Genomic DNA, 15,468 nt, shown 5'->3' on the forward strand with positions numbered 1-15,468 from the left:
AATCGGTAGATTCAATCCTTCAGTTGTGTAGGAATAGGTAGATCCAATCCTTCAGTTGTGCAGGAATAGGTAGATACAATCCTTCAGTTGTGTAAGAATAGGTAGATTCAATCCTTCGGTTGCGTAGGAATAGGTAGATACAATCCTTCTGTTGTTTAGGAATAGGTAGATCCAATTCTTCAGTTGTGTGGAGTGGGTAGATCCAATCCTTCAGTTGTCTAGGAATAGGTAGATCCAATCCTTCAGTTGTGTAGGAATAGGTAGATCCAATCCTTCAGTTGTACAGGAATAGGTAGATTCAATCCTTCAGTTGTGTAGGAATAGGTAGACCCAATCCTTCAGTTGTATAGGAATAGGTAGATCCAATCCTTCAGTTGTGTAGGAATAGGTAGATCCAATCCTTCAGTTGTGTAGGAATAGGTAGGTCCAATCCTTCAGTTGTATAGGAATAGGTAGATACAATCCCTCAGTTCTGTAGGAATAGGTAGATACAATCCTTCAGTTGTGTAAGAATCGGTAGATTCAATCCTTCAGTTGTCTAGGAATAGGTAGATCCTATCCTTCAGTTGTGTAGGAATAGGTAGATCCAATCCTTCAGTTGTGCAGGAATAGGTAGATACAATCCTTCAGTTGTGTAAGAATAGGTAGATTCAATCCTTCGGTTGCGTAGGAATAGGTAGATACAATCCTTCTGTTGTGTAGGAATAGGTAGATCCAATCCTTCAGTTGTGTAGGAATAGGTAGATTCAATCCTTCAGTTGTGTAGGAATAGGTAGATCCAATCCTTCAGTTGTATAGGAATATTTAGATCCAATCCTTTAGTTGTGTAGGAATAGGTAGATTCAATCCTTCAGTTGTGTAGGAATAGGTAGATCCAATCCTTCAGTTGTGTAGGAATAGATAGATACAATCCTTTTGTTGTATAGGAATTGGTAGATTCAATCCTTCAGTTGTGTAGGAATAGGTAGATTCAATCCTTCAGTTGTATAGGAATAGGTAGATTCAATCCGTCAGTTGTGTAGGAATAGGTAGATATAATCCTTCAGTTGTGTAGCAATAGGTAGATACATTCCTTCAGTTGTGTATGAATAGGTAGATTCAATCCTTCAGTTGTGTATGAATAGGTAGATCCAATCCTTCAGTTGTGTAGGAATAGGTAGATATAATCCTTCAGTTGTGTAGCAATAGGTAGATCCAATCCTTCAGTTGTGTAGGAATAGGTAGATCCAATCCTTCAGTTGTATAGGAATAGGTAGATCCAATCCGTCAGTTGTGTAGGAATAGGTAGATCCAATCCTTCAGTTGTATAGGAATAGATAGATACAATCCCCCAGTTCTGTAGGAATAGGTAGATATAATCCTTCAGTTGTGTAAGAATAGGTAGATTCAATCCTTAAGTTGTGTAGGAATAGGTAGATCCCATCCTTCAGTTGTGTAGGAATAGGTAGATTTAATCCTTCAGTTCTGTAGTAATAGGTAGACCCAATCCTTCAGTTGTATAGGAATAGGTAGATCCAATCCTTCAGTTGTATATGAATAGGTAGATCCAATCCTTCAGTTGTGTAGGAATAGGTAGATCCAATCCTTCAGTTGTATAGGAATAGGTAGATACAATCCCTCAGTTCTGTAGGAATAGGTAGATACAATCCTTCAGTTGTACAGGAATAGGTAGATTCAATCCTTCAGTTGTGTAGGAATAGGTAGACCCAATCCTTCAGTTGTATAGGAATAGGTAGATCCAATCCTTCAGTTGTGTAGGAATAGGTAGATCCAATCCTTCAGTTGTATAGGAATAGGTAGATCCAATCCGTCAGTTGTGTAGGAATAGGTAGATCCAATCCTTCAGTTGTATAGGAATAGATAGATACAATCCCCCAGTTCTGTAGGAATAGGTAGATATAATCCTTCAGTTGTGTAAGAATAGGTAGATTCAATCCTTAAGTTGTGTAGGAATAGGTAGATCCTATCCTTCAGTTGTGTAGGAATAGGTAGATTTAATCCTTCAGTTCTGTAGTAATAGGTAGACCCAATCCTTCAGTTGTATAGGAATAGGTAGATCCAATCCTTCAGTTGTGTATGAATAGGTAGATCCAATCCTTGAGTTGTGTAGGAATAGGTAGATCCAATCCTTCAGTTGTATAGGAATAGGTAGATACAATCCCTCAGTTCTGTAGGAATAGGTAGATACAATCCTTCAGTTGTACAGGAATAGGTAGATTCAATCCTTCAGTTGTGTAGGAATAGGTAGACCCAATCCTTCAGTTGTATAGGAATAGGTAGATTCAATCCTTCAGTTGTGTGGGAATAGGTAGATACAATCCTTCAGTTGTGTTGGAATAGGTAGATCCAATCCTTCAGTTGTGTAGGAATAGATAGATACAATCCTTTTGTTGTATAGGAATTGGTAGATTCAATCCTTCAGTTGTGTAGGAATAGGTAGATTTAATCCTTCAGTTCTGTAGTAATAGGTAGACCCAATCCTTCAGTTGTATAGGAATAGGTAGATCCAATCCTTCAGTTGTGTATGAATAGGTAGATCCAATCCTTCAGTTGTGTAGGAATAGGTAGATCCAATCCTTCAGTTGTATAGGAATAGGTAGATACAATCCCTCAGTTCTGTAGGAATAGGTAGATACAATCCTTCAGTTGTACAGGAATAGGTAGATTCAATCCTTCAGTTGTGTAGGAATAGGTAGACCCAATCCTTCAGTTGTATAGGAATAGGTAGATCCAATCCTTCAGTTGTGTAGGAATAGGTAGATCCAATCCTTCAGTTGTATAGGAATAGGTAGATCCAATCCGTCAGTTGTGTAGGAATAGGTAGATCCAATCCTTCAGTTGTATAGGAATAGATAGATACAATCCCCCAGTTCTGTAGGAATAGGTAGATATAATCCTTCAGTTGTGTAAGAATAGGTAGATTCAATCCTTAAGTTGTGTAGGAATAGGTAGATCCTATCCTTCAGTTGTGTAGGAATAGGTAGATTTAATCCTTCAGTTCTGTAGTAATAGGTAGACCCAATCCTTCAGTTGTATAGGAATAGGTAGATCCAATCCTTCCGTTGTGTATGAATAGGTAGATCCAATCCTTCAGTTGTGTAGGAATAGGTAGATCCAATCCTTCAGTTGTATAGGAATAGGTAGATACAATCCCTCAGTTCTGTAGGAATAGGTAGATACAATCCTTCAGTTGTACAGGAATAGGTAGATTCAATCCTTCAGTTGTGTAGGAATAGGTAGACCCAATCCTTCAGTTGTATAGGAATAGGTAGATTCAATCCTTCAGTTGTGTGGGAATAGGTAGATACAATCCTTCAGTTGTGTTGGAATAGGTAGATCCAATCCTTCAGTTGTGTAGGAATAGATAGATACAATCCTTTTGTTGTATAGGAATTGGTAGATTCAATCCTTCAGTTGTGTAGGAATAGGTAGATTCAATCCTTCAGTTGTGTAGGAATAGGTAGATACAATCCTTCAGTTGTGTAGGAATAGGTAGATCCAATCCTTCAGTTGTGTAGGAATAGGTAGATCCTATCCTTCAGTTGTGTAGGAATAGGTAGATCCAATCCTTCAGTTGTATAGGAATAGGTAGATACAATCCCTCAGTTCTGTAGGAATAGGTAGATACAATCCTTCAGTTGTACAGGAATAGGTAGATTCAATCCGTCAGTTGTGTAGGAATAGGTAGACCCAATCCTTCAGTTGTATAGGAATAGGTAGATTCAATCCTTCAGTTGTGTGGGAATAGGTAGATACAATCCTTCAGTTGTGTAGGAATAGGTAGATCCAATCCTTCAGTTGTGTAGGAATAGATAGATACAATCCTTTTGTTGTATAGGAATTGGTAGATTCAATCCTTCAGTTGTGTAGGAATAGGTAGATTCAATCCTTCAGTTGTGTAGGAATAGGTATATACAATCCTTCAGTTGTGTAGGAATAGGTAGATCCAATCCTTCAGTTGTGTAGGAATAGGTAGATCCTATCCTTCTGTTGTACAGGAATAGGTAGATACAATCCTTCAGTTGTGTAAGAATAGGTAGATTCAATCCTTCGGTTGCGTAGGAATAGGTAGATACAATCCTTCTGTTGTGTAGGAATAGGTAGATCCAATTCTTCAGTTGTGTGGAATGGGTAGATCCAATCCTTCAGTTGTGTAGGAATAGGTAGATTCAATCCTTCAGTTGTGTAGGAATAGGTAGATCCAATCCTTCAGTTGTGTAGGAATAGGTAGACCCAATCCTTTAGTTGTATAGGAATATTTAGATCCAATCCTTTAGTTGTGTAGGAATAGGTAGATTCAATCCTTCAGTTGTGTAGGAATAGGTAGATCCAATCCTTCATTTGTGTAGGAATAGGTAGATACAATCCTTCAGTTGTATAGGAATAGGTATGATACAATCCCTCAGTTCTGTAGGAATAGGTTGATTCAATCCTTCAGTTGTGTAAGAATAGGTAGATCCAATCCTTCAGTTGTGTAAAAATAGGTAGATCCAATCCTTCAGTTGTGTGGAATGGGTAGATACAATCCTTCAGTTGTGTAAGAATAGGTAGATCCAATCCTTCAATTGTGTAGGAATAGGTAGATATAATCCTTCAGTTGTGTAGCAATAGGTAGATCCAATCCTTCAGTTGTGTAGGAATAGGTAGATCCAATCCTTCAGTTGTATAGGAATAGGTAGATCCAATCCTTCAGTTGTGTAGGAATAGGTAGACCCAATCCTTCAGTTGTATAGGAATAGATAGATACAATCCCCCAGTTCTGTAGGAATAGGTAGATATAATCCTTCAGTTGTGTAGCAATAGGTAGATCCAATCCTTCAGTTGTGTAGGAATAGGTAGATCCAATCCTTCAGTTGTATAGGAATAGGTAGATCCAATCCTTCAGTTGTATAGGAATAGGTAGATCCAATCCTTCAGTTGTATAGGAATAGATAGATACAATCCCCCAGTTCTGTAGGAATAGGTAGATATAATCCTTCAGTTGTGTAAGAATAGGTAGATCCTATCCTTCAGTTGTGTAGGAATAGGTAGATTCAATCCTTCAGTTCTGTAGTAATAGGTAGACCCAATCCTTCAGTTGTATAGGAATAGGTAGATCCAATCCTTGAGTTGTGTAGGAATAGGTAGATCCAATCGTTGAGTTGTGTAGGAATAGGTAGATCCAATCCTTCAGTTGTATATGAATAGGTAGATACAATCCCTCAGTTTCGTAGGAATAGGTAGATACAATCCTTCAGTTGTACAGGAATAGGTAGATTCAATCCTTCAGTTGTGTAGGAATAGGTAGACCCAAACCTTCAGTTGTATAGGAATAGGTAGATTCAATCCTTCAGTTGTGTGGGAATAGGTAGATACAATCCTTCAGTTGTGTAGCAATAGGTAGATCCAATCCTTCAGTTGTGTAGGAATAGGTAGATCCAATCCTTCAGTTGTATAGGAATAGGTAGATCCAATCCTTCAGTTGTGTAGGAATAGGTAGACCCAATCCTTCAGTTGTATAGGAATAGATAGATACAATCCCCCAGTTCTGTAGGAATAGGTAGATATAATCCTTCAGTTGTGTAGCAATAGGTAGATCCAATCCTTCAGTTGTGTAGGAATAGGTAGATCCAATCCTTCAGTTGTATAGGAATAGGTAGATCCAATCCGTCAGTTGTATAGGAATAGGTAGATCCAATCCTTCAGTTGTATAGGAATAGATAGATACAATCCCCCAGTTCTGTAGGAATAGGTAGATATAATCCTTCAGTTGTGTAAGAATAGGTAGATCCTATCCTTCAGTTGTGTAGGAATAGGTAGATTCAATCCTTCAGTTCTGTAGTAATAGGTAGACCCAATCCTTCAGTTGTATAGGAATAGGTAGATCCAATCCTTGAGTTGTGTAGGAATAGGTAGATCCAATCGTTGAGTTGTGTAGGAATAGGTAGATACAATCCTTCAGTTGTATATGAATAGGTACATACAATCCCTCAGTTTCGTAGGAATAGGTAGATACAATCCTTCAGTTGTACAGGAATAGGTAGATTCAATCCTTCAGTTGTGTAGGAATAGGTAGACCCAAACCTTCAGTTGTATAGGAATAGGTAGATTCAATCCTTCAGTTGTGTGGGAATAGGTAGATACAATCCTTCAGTTGTGTAGGAATAGATAGATACAATCCTTTTGTTGTATAGGAATTGGTAGATTCAATCCTTCAGTTGTGTAGGAATAGGTAGATTCAATCCTTCAGTTGTGTAGGAATAGGTAGATACAATCCTTCAGTTGTATAGGAATAGGTAGATCCAATCCTTCAGTTGTGTAGGAATAGGTAGACCCAATCCTTCAGTTGTATAGGAATAGATAGATACAATCCCCCAGTTCTGTAGGAATAGGTAGATATAATCCTTCAGTTGTGTAGCAATAGGTAGATCCAATCCTTCAGTTGTGTAGGAATAGGTAGATCCAATCCTTCAGTTGTATAGGAATAGGTAGATCCAATCCGTCAGTTGTATAGGAATAGGTAGATCCAATCCTTCAGTTGTATAGGAATAGATAGATACAATCCCCCAGTTCTGTAGGAATAGGTAGATATAATCCTTCAGTTGTGTAAGAATAGGTAGATCCTATCCTTCAGTTGTGTAGGAATAGGTAGATTCAATCCTTCAGTTCTGTAGTAATAGGTAGACCCAATCCTTCAGTTGTATAGGAATAGGTAGATCCAATCCTTGAGTTGTGTAGGAATAGGTAGATCCAATCGTTGAGTTGTGTAGGAATAGGTAGATCCAATCCTTCAGTTGTATATGAATAGGTAGATACAATCCCTCAGTTTCGTAGGAATAGGTAGATACAATCCTTCAGTTGTACAGGAATAGGTATATTCAATCCTTCAGTTGTGTAGGAATAGGTAGACCCAAACCTTCAGTTGTATAGGAATAGGTAGATTCAATCCTTCAGTTGTGTGGGAATAGGTAGATACAATCCTTCAGTTGTGTAGGAATAGATAGATACAATCCTTTTGTTGTATAGGAATTGGTAGATTCAATCCTTCAGTTGTGTAGGAATAGGTAGATTCAATCCTTCAGTTGTGTAGGAATAGGTAGATACAATCCTTAAGTTGTGTAGGAATAGGTAGATACAATCCTTCAGTTGTGTAGGAATAGGTAGATACAATCCGTCAGTTGTGTAGGAATAGGTAGACCCAATCCTTCAGTTGTGTGGGAATAGGTAGATACAATCCTTCAGTTGTGTGGAATGGGTAGATCCAATCCTTCAGTTGTGTAGGAATAGGTAGATACAATCCTTAAGTTGTGTAAGAATAGGTAGATTCAATCCTTCAGTTGTGTGGGAATAGGTAGATACAATCCTTCAGTTGTGTAGGAATAGGTAGATTCAATCCTTCAGTTGTGTGGGAATAGGTAGATACAATCCTTTAGTTGTGTAAGAATAGGTAGATTCAATCCTTCAGTTGTGTGGGAATAGGTAGATACAATCCTTCAGTTGTGTCGGAATAGGTAGATTCAATCCTTCAGTTGTGTGGGAATAGGTAGATACAATCCTTCAGTTGTGTAAAAATAGGTAGATCCAATCCTTCAGTTGTGTGGAATGGGTAGATACAATCCTTCAGTTGTTTAAGAATAGGTAGATCCAATCCTTCAGTTGTGTAGGAATAGGTAGATTTAATCCTTCAGTTGTGTAGCAATAGGTAGATCCAATCCTTCAGTTGTGTAGGAATAGGTAGATCCAATCCTTCAGTTGTATAGGAATAGGTAGATCCAATCCTTCAGTTGTGTAGGAATAGGTAGATCCAATCCTTCAGTTGTATAGGAATAGATAGATACAATCCCCCAGTTCTGTAGGAATAGGTAGATATAATCCTTCAGTTGTGTAAGAATAGGTAGATTCAATCCTTCAGTTGTGTAGTAATAGGTAGATCCTATCCTTCAGTTGTGTAGGAATAGGTAGATTCAATCCTTCAGTTCTGTAGTAATAGGTAGACCCAATCCTTCAGTTGTATAGGAATAGGTAGATCCAATCCTTGAGTTGTGTAGGAATAGGTAGATCCAATCGTTGAGTTGTGTAGGAATAGGTAGATCCAATCCTTCAGTTGTATAGGAATAGGTAGATACAATCCCTCAGTTCTGTAGGAATAGGTAGATACAATCCTTCAGTTGTACAGGAATAGGTAGATTCAATCCTTCAGTTGTGTAGGAATAGGTAGACCCAATCCTTCAGTTGTATAGGAATAGGTAGATTCAATCTTTCAGTTGTGTGGGAATAGGTAGATACAATCCTTCAGTTGTGTAGGAATAGATAGATACAATCCTTTTGTTGTATAGGTTTTGGTAGATTCAATCCTTCAGTTGTGTAGGAATAGGTAGATTCAATCCTTCAGTTGTGTAGGAATAGGTAGATACAATCCTTCAGTTGTGTAGGAATAGGTAGATACAATCCTTCAGTTGTGTAGGAATAGGTAGATGCAATCCTTCAGTTGTGTAGGAATAGGTAGACCCAATCCTTCAGTTGTGTGGGAATAGGTAGATACAATCCTTCAGTTGTGTGGAATGGGTAGATCCAATCCTTCAGTTGTGTAGGAATAGGTAGATACAATCCTTCAGTTGTGTAAGAATAGGTAGATTCAATCCTTCAGTTGTGTGGGAATAGGTAGATACAATCCTTCAGTTGTGTAGGAATAGGTAGATTCAATCCTTCAGTTGTGTGGGAATAGGTAGATACAATCCTTCAGTTGTGTAAGAATAGGTAGATTCAATCCTTCAGTTGTGTGGGAATAGGTAGATACAATCCTTCAGTTGTGTAGGAATAGGTAGATTCAATCCTTCAGTTGTGTGGGAATAGGTAGATACAATCCTTCAGTTGTGTAGGAATAGGTAGACCCAATCCTTCAGTTGTGTAGGAATATGTAGATCCAATACTTCAGTTGTGTAGGAATAGGTAGATACAATCCTTCAGTTGTGTAGGAATAGGTAGATACAATCCTTCAGTTGTGTAGGAATAGATAGATACAATCCTTTTGTTGTATAGGAATTGGTAGATTCAATCCTTCAGTTGTGTAGGAATAGGTAGATTCAATCCTTCAGTTGTGTAGGAATAGGTAGATACAATCCTTCAGTTGTGTAGGAATAGGTAGATCCAATCCTTCAGTTGTGTAAGAATAGGTAGATACAATCCTTCAGTTGTGTAGGAATAGGTAGATCCAATCCTTCAGTTGTGTAGGAATAGGTAGATACAATCCTTCAGTTGTGTAGGAATAGGTAGATCCAATCCTTCAGTTGTGTAAGAATAGGTAGATACAATCCTTCAGTTGTGTAGGAATAGGTAGATCCAATCCTTCAGTTGTGTTGGAATAGGTAGATCCAATCCTTCAGTTGTGTGGGAATAGGTAGATACAATCCTTCAGTTGTGTAGGAATAGGTAGATCCAATCCTTCAGTTGTGTAGGAATAGGTAGATGCAATCCTTCAGTTGTGTAGGAATTGGTAGATCCAATCCTTCAGTTGTGTAAGAATAGGTAGATCCAATCCTTCAGTTGTGTAGGAATAGGTAGATCCAATCCTTCAGTTGTGTAGGAATAGGTAGATCCAATCCTTCAGTTGTGTAGGAATAGGTAGATCCAATCCTTCAGTTGTGTAGGAATTGGTATATCCAATCCTTCAGTTGTGTAAGAATAGGTAGATACAATCCTTCAGTTGTGTAGGAATAGGTAGATCCAATCCTTCAGTTGTGTAGGCATAGGTAGATCCAATCCTTCAGTTGTGTAGGAATAGGTAGATTCAATCCTTCAGTTGTGTAGGAATAGGTAGATCCAATCCTTCAGTTGTGTAGGAATTGGTAGATCCAATCCTTCAGTTGTGTAAGAATAGGTAGATCCAGTCCTTCAGTTGTGTAGGAATTGGTAGATCCAATCCTTCAGTTGTGTAAAAATAGGTAGATCCAATCCTTCAGTTGTGTAGGAATAGGTAGATCCAATCCTTCAGTTGTGTAAAAATAGGTAGATCCAATCCTTCAGTTGTGTAAAAATAGGTAGATCCAATCCTTCAGTTGTGTAGGAATAGGTAGATCCAATCCTTCAGTTGTGTAGGAATAGGTAAATCCAATCCTTCAGTTGTGTAGGAATTGGTAGATCCAATCCTTCAGTTGTGTAGGAATAGGTAGATCCAATCCTTCAGTTGTGTGGGAATAGGTAGATTCAATCCTTCAATTGTCTAAAAATTGACGGATCTATCCTCTCAGTTGAATATATATTAAACACGCCAGTTGTCTAGTCCAGGAATAGAATTCTTATTGTTGATATTCCTGTTTCCTGAACTAGATTTAACAGATCGAGACAGATGTCTTGCTTGTGTAATTAGGGTTCAGCTCGTTATTTAGCCGGTATTATCAGCTAGTTCTGAAAATATATTAATATGTATTACATATATGTAGACATCTGTAGTCATTGTTACTTTAATTGAAAGTCGGAAAATATGAACAAATCATCACGGATTTTTTTCAAACTTGTTTATGATATGGAATACTGATCAGTTATGGAGTAACCGACATACTTAAATTGTAACCTGATTTTGCATCGATCAAGAGTAAAAGCATTTTTGTGCAAATTTGCCACAGGTAAAATGTGAGTGATAATATATGTGTAACTGCGTTTTTTTATCTTCACAGAGTGTCGTGAGTACTCTACATGTGGTAGGCCTTATCACTGGATTGCCACATACGTCAGTACTCCATGGTCATGGTCATCTTAGTGTCATCAACAATGTATGAATTGTAACGTCAATCTACGGACTCCTATTTACTATGTTTGTTATCCTCGTCCAAGATCTATGCACTCCTATTGGCTGTGTTCGTCATCCTCGTCCAAGAAACCATATCGTATTGCATAGACGACTCTACAGTTTCGTGACCAGTCACTGAAAGGCAACTGTTGTTATGACAACTTCAACGCACCAGCGTGGTGTTAGTATAATACATATTTCCCATCTTTGTACCATTCAACGGTTGGAATTGTTGCAACCAAGTGTGTTGGCAGTCAGTGGATGCACAAAACACAGATGGTCAGGTTAGGGAAAAATATAATACATTTCACATCGGCCAACACTATGTTTATTTCTACACCTTAACCACACAAAAAACAGTAATGCCCGGCCCACCTAACCTTAAAGGGCGGTGGTCACTGCGCCACATATGCTGGGACATTGGACTCATACGAACAAAAATTACGACAAAAATGACTATTGCGTAGAACAAGTACAAACTGAGACGTTACTAAGTTTTAACTAGACAATTTTTTGTGGTTATTGAACCAAGAGTCACCATCGGTAATCAGTGCATGTTGTGCCCAGGTTAAAACGTGATTTCTATTTGAAGAGCTCATTGGATTGTGGGAAAATCAATGTTTATCAACACAATTGTCGCACTCGCGCAGTATGATGATCATCGCCCTATAATACATCTAGTGGCATCTCCATATGTGTTTAATGGTGATTGATCTATGGCATTGGCCTGTTAATATTTAAAATGGTATTACTCATAATTTGTCACAACCATTTCTAATCTACTATTTCAATTTCAAGTTCAACAGACCGAAAAGCGCCCTCGTGATTACAGTTGAGAAAACAGTTGTTGAGCACACCCCAGTTTGCCCTGCGATGGCGCTATCTGAGTTACCTCGAACTATATCAAGTTTTATAATGTTATGTGTTACAATACCAGAGCATGCAGCGAGGCATCGTTCCCATCACAGTCACACAATATTTCCCTTACAATTCTACCAATCAATGCATAGGTTACCAATCTAATTCAGGACGATTTCAAGGTCACGGTCGTCAGGCGGCGAATGTTCGAATTTTGTAAACAACATTGCCACGTGACAACTGTGGCGCGTTAAGTCAAGGTATTGGTGATCTAAATTTAATATGTTTGCGTTGACGTGTGCCATATTGTGTTTAACAACGCTGGCTGTGAAATGAACCTTTCCACAGACCCATCGTTGGTCACCGTGTCAACCACTCTGAACGTTATTAAATTACTATGACAACAAATGATCAATGGTTACCGTCTGTTGTTAACGTTTTGACAGGAAGCTAATCATTCAGAGACACACTTCCCACTTGCACCGCGTTATAGACAGGGGAAGTCACGAGACACTTGAATTGGTCAAATCCCGAAATTGAGGGCGCATTTCATATGGTAAGAAAAGTTAAGGTCAAAGTCAAAGAGTCAAAGAAATTACATAATGCCAGATTTGAATTTATCACGTAACAATTATGTCAAGATTACAGATTACATTAGTATTTCAAGAATTGTAACTATCATAAAGGTGTCAAGTCTGTTACCATGTTAACTATTTTTATACTCTTCACTTGAATAGTATATCACATCTCATCAGGACATTTATTCAAAATCTTGTGTTAAATGTGAGTTAAGAATTGTGCATGCCTGCAAACAGCGATACAAGAATGCTTGTAATATTGCAAAATCAGTACCATGCCAATATAGTATTAGTCAGAAGTATAAAAGAGTATGACTTGGAAAAAATAATCACATCAGAATACATGTACCAATAAATTGTGATGGGCATTCAGCAGCTGAGAAGACGCAGAACAGTAAATGGTTGCTACGAGTAACGAAGGCCAAGATGGTTAATATAGTACCTGAATGCATTTGAAAATCAAATGGAATCATAAGGTAAGGTTTACTTCTGTTAATGTCATCTCTAGTTTTGCCATTGTAAGTCCTTTCATCTCTAATATTTGCCACTTGTATTCTATCGATTCAGCCCCATCATCTCCAGTATTGTCACTTTTATTCCTATCATCTCCAGTATTGTCCCTTTCAGTCCTATCATCTCCAGTATTGTCACTTTCAGTCCTATCATCTCCAGTATTGTCCCTTTCAGTCCCATCATCTCCAGTATTGTCACTTTCAGTCCTATCATCTCCAGTATTGTCCCTTTCAGTCGTATCATCTCCAGTATTGTCATTTTCAGTCCCATCATCTCTAGTATTGTCCCTTTCAATCCTATCATCTCCAGTATTATCACTTTCAGGCCTATCATCTCAAGTATTGTCCCTTTCAGTCCTATTATCTCAAGTATTGTCACTTTCAGTCCCATCATCTCCAGTATTGTCACTTTCAGTCCCATCATCTCCAGTATTGTCACTTTCAGTCCTATCATCTCCAGTATTGTCCCTTTCAGTCCCATCATCTCCAGTATTATCACTTTCAGTCCTATCATCTCAAGTATTGTCACTTTCAGTCCTATCATCTCAAGTATTGTCCCTTTAAGTCCTATTATCTCCAGTATTATCACTTTCAGTCCTATCATCTCAAGTATTGTCACTTTCAGTCCTATCATCTCAAGTATTGTCCCTTTAAGTCCTATTATCTCAAGTATTGTCACTTTCAGTCCCATCATCTCCAGTATTGTCACTTTCAGTCCCATCATCTCCAGTATTGTCACTTTCAGTCCTATCATCTCAAGTATTGTCCCTTTCAGTCCTATTATCTCAAGTATTGTCACTTTCAGTCCTATCATCTCAAGTATTGTCCCTTTCAGTCCCATCATCTCTAGTATTGTCACTTTCAGTCCTATCATCTCAATTATTGTCACTTTCATTCCCATCATCTCCAGTATTGTCACTTTCAGTCCTATCATCTCCAGTATTGTTCCTTTCAGTCCTATCATCTCAATTATCGTCACTTTCAGTCCCATCATCTCAAGTATTGTCACTTTCAGTCCCATCATCTCCAGTATTGTCACTTTCAGTCCTATCATCTCCAGTATTGTCCCTTTCAGTCCTATCATCTCAATTATTGTCACTTTCAGTCCCATCATCTCCAGTATTGTCACTTTCAGTCCCATCATCTCCAGTATTTTCACTTTCAGTCCTATCATCTCAATTATTGTCACTTTCAGTCCCATCATCTCCAGTATTGTCACTTTCAGTCCTATCATCTACAGTATTGTCACTTTTAGTCCTATCATCTCCAGTATTGTCACTTTCAGTCCCATCATCTCCAGTATTGTCACTTTCAGTCCTATCATCTCCATTATTGTCCCTTTCAGTCCTATCATCTCAATTATCGTCACTTTCAGTCCCATCATCTCCAGTATTGTCACTTTCAGTCCCATCATCTCCAGTATTGTCACTTTCAGTCCTATCATCTCCAGTATTGTCCCTTTCAGTCCTATCATCTCAATTATTGTCACTTTCAATCCCATCATCTCCAGTATTGTCACTTTCAGTCCCATCATCTCCAGTATTGTCACTTTCAGTCCTATCATCTCCAGTATTGTCCCTTTCAGTCCTATTTTCTCAATTATTGTCACTTTCAGTCCCATCATCTCCAGTATTGTCACTTTCAGTCCTATCATCTACAGTATTGTCACTTTTAGTCCTATCATCTCCAGTATTGTCACTTTCAGTCCCATCATCTCCAGTATTGTCACTTTCAGTCCCATCATCTCCAGTATTTTCACTTTCAGTCCTATCATCTCAATTATTGTCACTTTCAGTCCCATCATCTCCAGTATTGTCACTTTCAGTCCTATCATCTACAGTATTGTCACTTTTAGTCCTATCATCTCCAATATTGTCACTTTCAGTCCCATCATCTCCAGTATTGTCACTTTCAGTCCTATCATCTCCATTATTGTCCCTTTCAGTCCTATCATCTCAATTATCGTCACTTTCAGTCCCATCATCTCCAGTATTGTCACTTTCAGTCCCATCATCTCCAGTATTGTCACTTTCAGTCCTATCATCTCCAGTATTGTCCCTTTCAGTCCTATCATCTCAATTATTGTCACTTTCAGTCCCATCATCTCCAGTATTGTCACTTTCAGTCCCATCATCTCCAGTATTTTCACTCTCAGTCCTATCATCTCCAGTATTGTCCCTTTCAGTCCCATCATCTCCAGTATTTTCACTTTCAGTCCTATCATCTCAATTATTGTCACTTTCAGTCCCATCATCTCCAGTATTGTCACTTTCAGTCCTATCATCTACAGTATTGTCACTTTTAGTCCTATCATCTCCAGTATTGTCACTTTCAGTCCCATCATCTCCAGTATTGTCACTTTCAGTCCTATCATCTCCATTATTGTCCCTTTCAGTCCTATCATCTCAATTTTCGTCACTTTCAGTCCCATCATCTCCAGTATTGTCACTTTCAGTCCCATCATCTCCAGTATTGTCCCTTTCAGTCCTATCATCTCAATTATTGTCACTTTCAATCCCATCATCTCCAGTATTGTCACTTTCAGTCCCATCATCTCCAGTATTGTCACTTTCAGTCCTATCATCTCCAGTATTGTCCCTTTCAGTCCTATTATCTCAATTATTGTCACTTTCAGTCCCATCATCTCCAGTATTGTCACTTTCAGTCCTATCATCTACAGTATTGTCACTTTTAGTCCTATCATCTCCAGTATTGTCACTTTCAGTCCCATCATCTCCAGTATTGTCACTTTCAG

The 15,468-nt window shown here is 38.4% G+C and overlaps 1 long non-coding RNA gene across 1 annotated transcript in view; it reads left to right on the top strand.

Annotated features, from left to right (window-relative positions):
- LOC146742803 (uncharacterized) overlaps positions 1-10,935 on the top strand; it is a 48,792-nt gene extending 37,857 nt beyond the window's left edge. Inside the window, exon 4 of the long non-coding RNA XR_014929461.1 lies at positions 10,653-10,935. This is a non-coding gene — a long non-coding RNA (uncharacterized LOC146742803). The remainder of the gene's footprint in view (positions 1-10,652) is intronic.
- Positions 10,936-15,468: the final 4,533 nt, after the last annotated feature.

The sequence above is a fragment of the Saccoglossus kowalevskii genome, chromosome 5 (assembly GCF_978046115.1).
Source record: "Saccoglossus kowalevskii chromosome 5, keSacKowa6.1, whole genome shotgun sequence".
Lineage (NCBI taxonomy): Eukaryota > Metazoa > Hemichordata > Enteropneusta > Harrimaniidae > Saccoglossus > Saccoglossus kowalevskii.